This window comes from Phyllopteryx taeniolatus, chromosome 1 (assembly GCF_024500385.1).
Source record: "Phyllopteryx taeniolatus isolate TA_2022b chromosome 1, UOR_Ptae_1.2, whole genome shotgun sequence".
NCBI lineage: Eukaryota > Metazoa > Chordata > Actinopteri > Syngnathiformes > Syngnathidae > Phyllopteryx > Phyllopteryx taeniolatus.
This window is the reverse complement of record NC_084502.1, coordinates 16710037-16719451: the sequence shown is the minus strand read 5'-3', so window position 1 is coordinate 16719451 and position 9415 is coordinate 16710037. Positions and strand designations below refer to the sequence as shown.

The 9415-nt window shown below is 40.1% G+C and overlaps 1 long non-coding RNA gene across 2 annotated transcripts in view; it reads left to right on the top strand.

Moving 5' to 3' along the window:
• Nucleotides 1–3223: 3223 nt before the first annotated feature.
• Nucleotides 3224–9415, top strand: part of LOC133487364 (uncharacterized) — an 83767-nt gene continuing 77575 nt past the window's right edge. For both annotated transcript variants that reach the window (XR_009791359.1, XR_009791423.1), the window contains exons 1-2: nt 3224–3544; nt 8746–8814. This is a non-coding gene — a long non-coding RNA (uncharacterized LOC133487364). The remainder of the gene's footprint in view (nt 3545–8745; nt 8815–9415) is intronic.

Genomic DNA, 9415 nt, shown 5'->3' with positions numbered 1-9415 from the left:
GCCGCAGTGAGTCATTGGTGAGGCTCACTTCCTTTTGATCTGTGCCACAGAAATGATACAAATTGCATTTGGTCTCTGTAAAACACAATAAGCGCCTGGCGTGATGGAGAACATATTCATTTATTTGCAAGGAGCTTTAAGCAAAGGGCTCCCATCCTTATCTGACGGGAGCCATCAGCTTCCTTTTTGAGACACAATGCGTAGAAGAGGAGGCAGTGATGGCGATGTGTGTTTGCCACAGCCAATCAAAGTGGTCTGATTTACAGATGCGCTGATTCTATCAAAATGTGGATTACCTCAGGAAATAAGATATAAAGATTTTTATCTGAACTGTGATGATAGACAGACCTTGCCTTCTTATCTCGATCACGTTGAGCTTTACACATTGCACAGAAGTTATTGTTCTTTTTATTTAAAGTTTAAGCAAGAGCAGCCACATACAGTCTGGAAGTGAAGCGGGCAATGGAGAACACTGATGGCCCATGTTGCCAATTTATATATCATATTACAAGGGTTTTGGAACATTTCACCTACAGGAAGTTAAAATGTAAAAGCAACTTTTGCAGTTATAACATCTCCAGGTTTTCTTAGAAGACGCACTTGACAGTTGTGGAGTGTGTCAGTGGGAATGTTTGACCATTCATCCAGAAAGATTTTTGTGAGGTCAGGGGTCACTGGTGTTGGACCCAAGAGAGTGTCCTTCTCACAATCTCTGTTCTATCTAGTTCATTCCAAAAGTGTTTGATGGAGTTGAGGTCAGGGTTCAATCAACGGCAAGCATCCAAGCATGACTTTGTGGACTTGTGCTCTGGGGCGAAGTCATGCTGGAACAGAAATTGGCCTTCCCCAAACAACAACTGGACCAATTGTCCAAACTTCTAATTATTCAATGATAGAGTAATAGTTGTGTCCCAATATGTGTTTGTTCAATGAGTGTATATTGTCACTGAAAACCAATAAACATTCATACTTTAAACTCAAAACCAGTCGCACTTGAAGTACCCTACTTCAGATTGCGGTGACTATTAGCTAACTGCAGACACGTGTAAAGAGCTGTGTAGTTATTTCCCCACTTTCTGCCGTTTTCAATGCTTATTAATCAAGAGCAAATCAATACTGAAAAGGCACTGGACAGACAATTCTAGCTTACCCGGTACAGTTTCCCTTGGTGTTTTGGCCAGTGAAAAGCAATTAGGTCAAACGAGCGGCGCTTGGCTGTGAACATGGCAGGTCATTTAGGGGTCAGAGTCCCTCCCTAAACCACTGTGACCTTTGTGCCCCGATGACTGATATTCACTCTGTTAATGAGGGTACATTTCAAGATAACAGAGGGGTTGTGTCATGTCAATGACTGTCTTTGTTTTAATTTTCACATTATTCAATTTTATATGCTTCAAATGATGCCACCTTTGGTGGTTTTACCTTGAGCAAACTGGACACCCGTCAATGATTTCACATAATCCTCTATTGTGTGTTTAATAAAGTATCTGAAAGTTGCAGTATACTTGAGTAAAAATACAAGTAACAGAACATAACTTTGATAGAAGTTAAGTCACCTCATAGAATATTACTTGCGTAAAGGTCTTAAAGTATCTGAAATTTGCGGTACTTAAGTATCAAAAGTAATTTTCTGATATTAAATGTACAGTACCTAATTACTGAAAGTTAAAGTAAAGTAAGTTTTTTTTTTAAAGTGAGCAGTTAGAATTTCGATTTTGTTTTCATTGTGGCTTCCTCACAATTAATCTTAATATCCAGAAACAACAGAAAGATCCTTAAAGTTGCCTGTTGGAAAATTGCCTGTCTTGTTCTGAACAGGCAGGACTATTCTTTTTAAACATTACATCAATGAACAATTTCTTCTGATTTTAATTTGTAGTAACGAGTAACAACGATGGTTAGGATAAATGTATCGGCGTAAAAGTGTACATTTTATTGAGGAAATGTAGTAGAATACAAGTAAAAGTTGACGGAACTATACAGTAAACAAAGTCAGTACACGTACAGTATGTAAAATTTTTATTTAAGTACAGTGAGGATGTATTTGTACTCTGACATTGCAAGACTGGTTTAAGTGCCTTTGTAAGTTAATGTCATCCATAAAAGCTAAAAATGAATGAGGCCACTCTGTGTGTGTGTGTGTGTGTGTGTGTGTGTGTGTGTCCATCCAACAGGAAGCACACAGCGACCCGAGGCCAGTGTTCAGACAACAGCAGATGTCATTCCTTTACCCTCGTCCTGAGTTTATAATTATCTTATTCCATTTTCCCATTCCGGTATGCACGTGGTCTGAAGGGAATCCATTTGTACAGAAAACCCTGTAATTAAGTGTACTGCTTCGCCCTCTCGCTAAGCTAATGGCTTTATTTTGACAGTGTTAATTGTCATAATTGTCAGAATGGTACCTCTGACACTCGGTGAGCAACCGTTGTGTGCCGATGAAAGTGTTGTCATACATACTTCATCTCAACCCGTTAATGCGGGCTACGTCTTTCCTGCCTCTTGCTGAGCCTTATGGGACGTTGCAGCGTCGGCTTTCTAATTGCCTCTAATGAAACGCCAGCCAGGGAGGTGATCCAGTCCTATTTAGATCTCAGTCTTTTCAAGAGAGACAGAAAGACAAATGGAAACAAATGGAGAGGAGACAGAGGGGATGCAGCGACCACTCAATGTTTACATGAAGAAGGCCAGAAAAGAGAAGGAAGAGAATAAATTGCACCGAGGGAACAATAGGATCATTTTACATTTATCCTCATCACTAATGCATTCAAATAAAACCTTTTCACACTGGTCTGATTCAACCGTGCATGGCTTTGAATGTTGTTTTGGTGCACAGTTGTACAGTTCTTTAGTTGTCACAGCAGATGGTGCTATTCAAGGTCTGGTGATTCCTGGCAACTCTCAGTTGTTTCGCAATAACTGGAAGATTGACATGGAAGATGCAGCATTTAAAACGATACGGTAGGAAACTGACACGATGAGTGTAATTTCTCAGTGAAACTTGTTTGCAGCCGTAGAACCCAGAGGAAGAATAATCCTACCGCAATTATTGCAGCAACAACAACATCAACAGGGTCACAAAACACTGAGACTAGAACAGAACAGAACAGAACAGATACTGTAGATACTGTGAGTTCAAAGGCACTCATTTTGATGACTGCGTGTGTGTGTGTGTCTGTGTGTTCTAGTAAACAGCACCAGGATTATCCAGCAGAGGAAAATGTTGGTGAAAGGAGAAGTCGATGGAGAGCAGCTCCTCTGAGAGCGCCTCTCTCCTCAGCTCAGGTCCAGATAAGAGAATTACGGCACGACAAGGAGAGTTGACAGAGCTCACTATAAGTCTATTAGCAAGTTCATTAGAAACAAAGATCAGTTTGATAAGACAAAAGCCTCTTTAGTGAGTAAATAAGTATGCTTCACAGCTCAGCTTTTTAAAATGTATTTATTTATTATTATTTTTTTTTTCGTTGGAAGACACTCAACCTGACTGAGCTCTAATTGTTCCTTAAATGAGGACAAGCTGAACAAGAAAATCACCACTAAGGTTTGTTTTTTCCTCCTCTTTTTTGAAAGATTGATAAATATGGTGGAATCTCAATTAGGCGTCGGGTATGAATGCAGATATTAAAAATGTGGTCAAGAATCTAATTAGCTCGGTGTAATTAAACAGTCGCACACAGGGTCATTAATCTTTCCCGTGGACCTTTGATGTTTTGCATACTGTCTTGCAAGTCATTAATAAAATTCATAACACTTTTCTTTGTGGTGTTTTATCATAGCCCCCCCCACCCGACCTCCCCGCCAACCCCCCCAGTTCCTCTACCCCCCTCTCTCCCTTCCATGTATCCCCCCTGCCTCCCCCATCATCCTCGACTCCTTGGGAGACGGCCCAGCGCGTGTGTCAACACATCACAAGGGCCTCTCCTCTAGAGTTAATTTACTTTTTGTGCATATTACATTTTAAAGTTGCATGCACCGCGACCCCTCCACCATCACCACCACCACCTCTCCTCTTTTCTTTTCTCTTCCACCCTCACTTTTTTTTGAGAGCACAATTACAGCGGCAGATCAAATTAAATTCTTCTGCAAGCACAGCTCATTTGGAGTGTAAAACATTCCTCGGCAGTGTGCAGCCGAGTGTGCGGCATGTCAGCGCCTCGCAAGACGGTGAGGGAAGAAAACTGAATTGTGTGGCCCATTGTGTCCCCCGTAATTAAATCCCCACAATCAGTCCATCTTAAATCACTGCCAACATAAATATGAAAAGGCGGCAGGATGAGCTTGAGTACTTACGTGACCGTCAACACAACAGACTAATATATGTTATGGAAATGGGACTCAGATTAGAATGCCCACGATGTAAAAACAAGAAAAATGTGTATGCAAGTGTACTTTAATGAACAAATGTTTGTTACTGTGACTAAAGCTGTGACCTAAGGAGTGTTTCTGTATGTGTGCATATGTGTGTGTGTGTGTGTTTGTGTGAGTGTGTGTGTGTGAGTGTGTGCGTGCGTGCGTGCGTGCGCGCGGTCCATCGGTCGGCAGTGAGTGACATTAATGCACAGCTATCATGGAGAGTGTCTAAGTGTTGCCGAACCCCAGGAGGACAAATGCTCGTCAAACGCTGACAGCAGAGTCGCTGGGAACAAAACAAAATGCATTACTGAGTCCACCGAGTAAAACAAACCCAAACAGACGCTTTTACAATTTGTTTTGAAGCCCTCACACAAATGGAGTGTGTGTTTATTAACGTCCACGTCGGCTGAGAGGCATTTAGAAGGTAGGGGTGACTATAAAGTTTAGATTGAACATCGCAGTTTGACGGCTCCCAGCTAAGGGTATTATATGTTATTATCGAAATCCTAAATCCAAAATAAAATGTCAAATGAAATGTATGTTCTTCAATTAGCTGTTGCTGGATAATGTGTATAATTATTTGTATTATTGTCGTTGTTGTGAAATATGTTTTCACACTAAAAATCATTCAGTGTTATTAATTATTACTATTACTAACATTATATGTATTATTAATTAGTAATAAAGTTTAAAAAATACTCTGACATTATTATTATTAATGTTGTTATTACTATTACTAATATTATATGTATTATTAATAAAGTTTAGAAATACTCAGAAGTTTCTGGTTTATTTTATCATGCTATAATAATTTTGTTAGCAGAAAAACCTTTGTATCTCTCATGCACATATTTCAGACTGTTCACTGGAGGAGGCTTTGACAAGGTTTAGCTCCAATTAAGCTTCTGTGCACAAATGTAGCAGATGGAGAAGGAGGGAGGGGGGCACAAAACTTCCATATTATACTTTGGCTCAGAGGTTTCTCTCCGTTTGACCCAGTCAAAAGAAATTTGGATGAGCTGGCAAACAGTGCGCCTAATAAGTAGAGGAATTCTTCGAAAACACTGTCTCTATTCCTCACATGCAAACTTTTCCTTAAATATGGACAGTTTTTACTTAAGCCCTTTACCTCCACAGATTTAAGTACGTTTACATCCCTAAATTTCTGCTGTTTTAAGTCAAAGTAGATGTAGCACTCATCATCATTTGTGTAGCCCTCTGCCCAACGAAAAGAGACAATGGCTATTTCGAAGCGCAGCAATGCCCGGTGTGCCAGCTCCTCCCCTTCCGCCTTTCAGAGGTCATGTGAGGAGCAGCTGGGCATGGGAGGCGCACTCCTCGCAATCTGCAGCCATTATATAATTTCCTGTTCTGCTTCCAATGGAGTTTGGATGCCAAAAGAGAGAGGGGGGCGGCTATATTGGAAACGTAAACACCCAATGAATAGGATTGAAATTGGTAGCGATCCACCTGTTCGTGTAGTTTTGCAGGTACACACAGTGGTACCTTGACTTACAAGTGTTCAAACATATGGGTTTTTTTCGGGTTAGGAGCCGTTGCTTTGATTGTGTTGTGAGCCAAAATTGGAGTTATGAGTGAGCTTCAGATAAGCTGCCGCTCCAGTGAAGTGAACAAAAAAAGGAGAGCAACAGTCGCCGATGTGCTTTCTGCCTTTTATTGTACTTTACAAACCGTCAAACACAAATACAAAATGAGACCCCTCGCCAATAGCTACAGCAGGCCGCACCCATAAAAGGCACATGTACCACGCTACAGTTGTTTGTGTTGTGACTTGGCTTGTCCCAACATACAGTAATTACACATTATAAACCCAGTCGCTTTTATTGTTTTCATACATTACAGTGCTTGTGGTGGTGTTTTTTTTAGTGTCCCGAAACAGATAAATGATACTTCGATGATAAATTGATTAAATAAATGAGTAAATTGAGTTGCGAGCTTGGTCACGAAATTTGGAAGTCAAGGTACCACAGTACATGTAACATAATATTTGAAAAGGAAGTGATACACTGCTAAATATAAACTGCAAAGAAAAACATATTTCATGAGATAGCAGGAAGTTATGGGAGGTATTTGCTTACCTGATAAAATGGCAATTGTTGCCCTCGCCGCCAGAGCTTGGGCAGATAAATGTATTTGGAGCGGGAGCACAATGGTGGAGGTGCTTATGTTAATCCGGACACTTCTTTTAAAAATGGTGGCAAATGAGATAAGCTGCTTCCTCAAGGTAGTGGAGCAAGGAGGAGTTTGCATTAGAGCATTATTTCCATAATTCACACCTACTCCATGTGCCCCCCAAACAATATTGAGCTCTGGTACTTGCAGAAAGGGGAAACAAGAAAGCAGAAACAGTTTTAACAGCAGGAAGTAGCTCATTGGTTCATGTAAAAACTTCAGTGGGTAGGATTTACTTAATCTCTCTGATTAAATTAGCAAATCATATCCCAGCAGGTTGTTTTATTTGGTTGACCGTTCCATTGCTGTTTATGTAACATTTCAAACCATTTTAACCCTTCACAACAGTAATTGTTTTGACCCTCATCAATTATTGAAGAACAATTTAAGATTTACGGCCTGATGTGATTTTATGAAATCTGAGATGAATTGCAAAGGCTAATTTTGCATCTTTAAACAACGTGTCTGAAGGCAGGTGTAAACTGGCACTGCTGTTCCTAACCATGACTGCGGTTACTGTGGCAAGCAGGAGGCATCGGAGAGACAAATGGGAGAACTGATCTTTTTTGCTAGTGCATACATTTTTGAAATGCCAGAAACTAGGCTTTACACGATCAGGATTTTTGGGGCCAATCACCGATCTCCGATCAGCGAGTTTAAAAAAACGATCACCGATCCGATCACAAGATGGAGGAATGTGTCTATTTAAATGACCTGCTCATTTACTGTATATACTTGTGTACCTCATAGCTAAAAAAATATATTTACAATAAATAATGTATCTTTGTTCCTCTATTTATGCCAGTGAGGCATAGTGACAGACAGAACAAATGAATGGTCTTCTATTAGATGGCAATAGGTAAATACAGTAATTAATGTGTCCATTTTTTGTGACATTTTTGTTTGTTGGTATGCCCTGAGATTTTTCAATTGTAAAATATGTTGCTTGGCTCCATAAGGTTGAAAATCACTGCAATAGTTAGATCGTGTATTCTAATCAGTCAGGTCAAACCAACATTACAACATGACAGAAATAATGGGTGCTAACTTACTGTAATTAAATTACTTTATTTTTAATTAAATTACTTCCTCCACACAGAAACTTTAGAGCATTGATTCGACAGAACGGCAGTATGTTTATGTCCAACCGTTCGTGCTAGCAGTAGCTTGCTAGGCTACATAATGTTTTGTTGCCTGCTTGTGAGCCGTACCGTATTAAAACTACGGGAACATACCTCAAGCAAGCCTTAAACCAACGTCCTCTACTGTCCCGACCCCCCGCTGACCACCAACACACGTTTTTCCCCATTTTGTTTTTATATTGTCTTGTAGATGTATTTTACTGCCGTTTTACATCATGGCCAGGGGACTACAGATGAAAACTAGCCTTCTGGCTAATTCTGGCTTTTTTTAACCATGTGTATTTCATGTGTTTTATGAAATTGCATTGTCCCCTTTCAAATAAACTGATTAATAATTAATAATAATAATAATACAGTTGGCGTGAGCCACTCTTGTTGTTGTCTCCATGGTAACGAGTGTAGTGGGTCGCATTTGAGTTGACAAGATAAAGCCCACTGATCGTAAAAAACGGGATGCAGTGGTATTGGAATACAAGATTTTATTGCAGTAGTCTGACATAGTGCAATCGTGAAAGAGCAAATTTGTCTTGTTGTCTGATCCCGGTATTACATACAATCTGTTCGAGTGACCTCGCAATTTAGTGCTATTGAGTAAATCAGGCCCTGCAACAATTTTTTAAGAACATTTTTTAGCTTGGCCTCGTCAACACGTATAAAATTCATGTATGTTGATATCTTACAGGCAAAGATGATTTCCACATTGTGTGGAGTGGTGAGGGTCATAAACACTAATACTAATAAATTTTTTTTTTTTTATTTTACCTTTTTTTTCTGTCAATATATAAAATAAAGATAATAATTCCAGTGCAGTGTGAAAGTCCAGAATAAGGTGCATGGTGATCAATGTAATTATGTCGTTTGTGTGTATGTTTTTAAATAAACATCTGATTAAGAAAGTATTTAAAGTCAACTTTTGATGATCGAAATGCTTTGAGCTCTGTGCTGTTCTCCTCACCTTGTTTTTCACCATTTTAACATCATGCGTAACAGCAGTGGGATAATTTGTAGTCTTTGAGCCTCCACTGTCTATATTTCTTCTGCTGTAATGTTTTAGGAACCCAGGAGAGCGGCTCCCCAGGGACCGACGCGAACTAACCGTGGCGGCAGCCTGCCAGCCTGGCAGGTATTTTCTCTCACAAAGAGTGTTTGTTTTATTTCACGAGGAACATTTGTACATTCTACCTCCCTGTCTCCCTCACCTCTTCACACTAAGATGGGTTGGAGGGGATTTTATTATTATTTTATTCACCAGCCGCCTTGAAAGCCACATCATTAAAGGGGCCGCTTAACAAAGGCAGCTAATGAAAAGGCACAATAGATGCTGATTAGACAAAGCTCAGTGGAGAGATCACAGTCGTGTTTACCTGAAGACACCTGTCCTCTCACATTTTACTCACATTTTACTAATTGGACTGATTGCAGCTCAAGCATTCATTCCGTTTTGGAATGAAGGGCTTTTTTCTCAGTGGGAATTGTGCTTTTGTTCTATTTTGTATTCACATAGCAGCCACATCTCTGCTGTCTGTGCATTCAGTCAGATTGGATGACTAATGTTGAGGTGATACATTGGCTTGTCATCACCTCATTGCTGGGACACATGTCAACCCTGGAGCTCCGTCCTGCATGTCACATACTGTCTGCGGTCGTCTCACTCAAAGCATTCCCATCTTCCATTCCAATCTTTAGTCATTGAGCGAGTCACAAGGCCTCACGTGAATTCACAC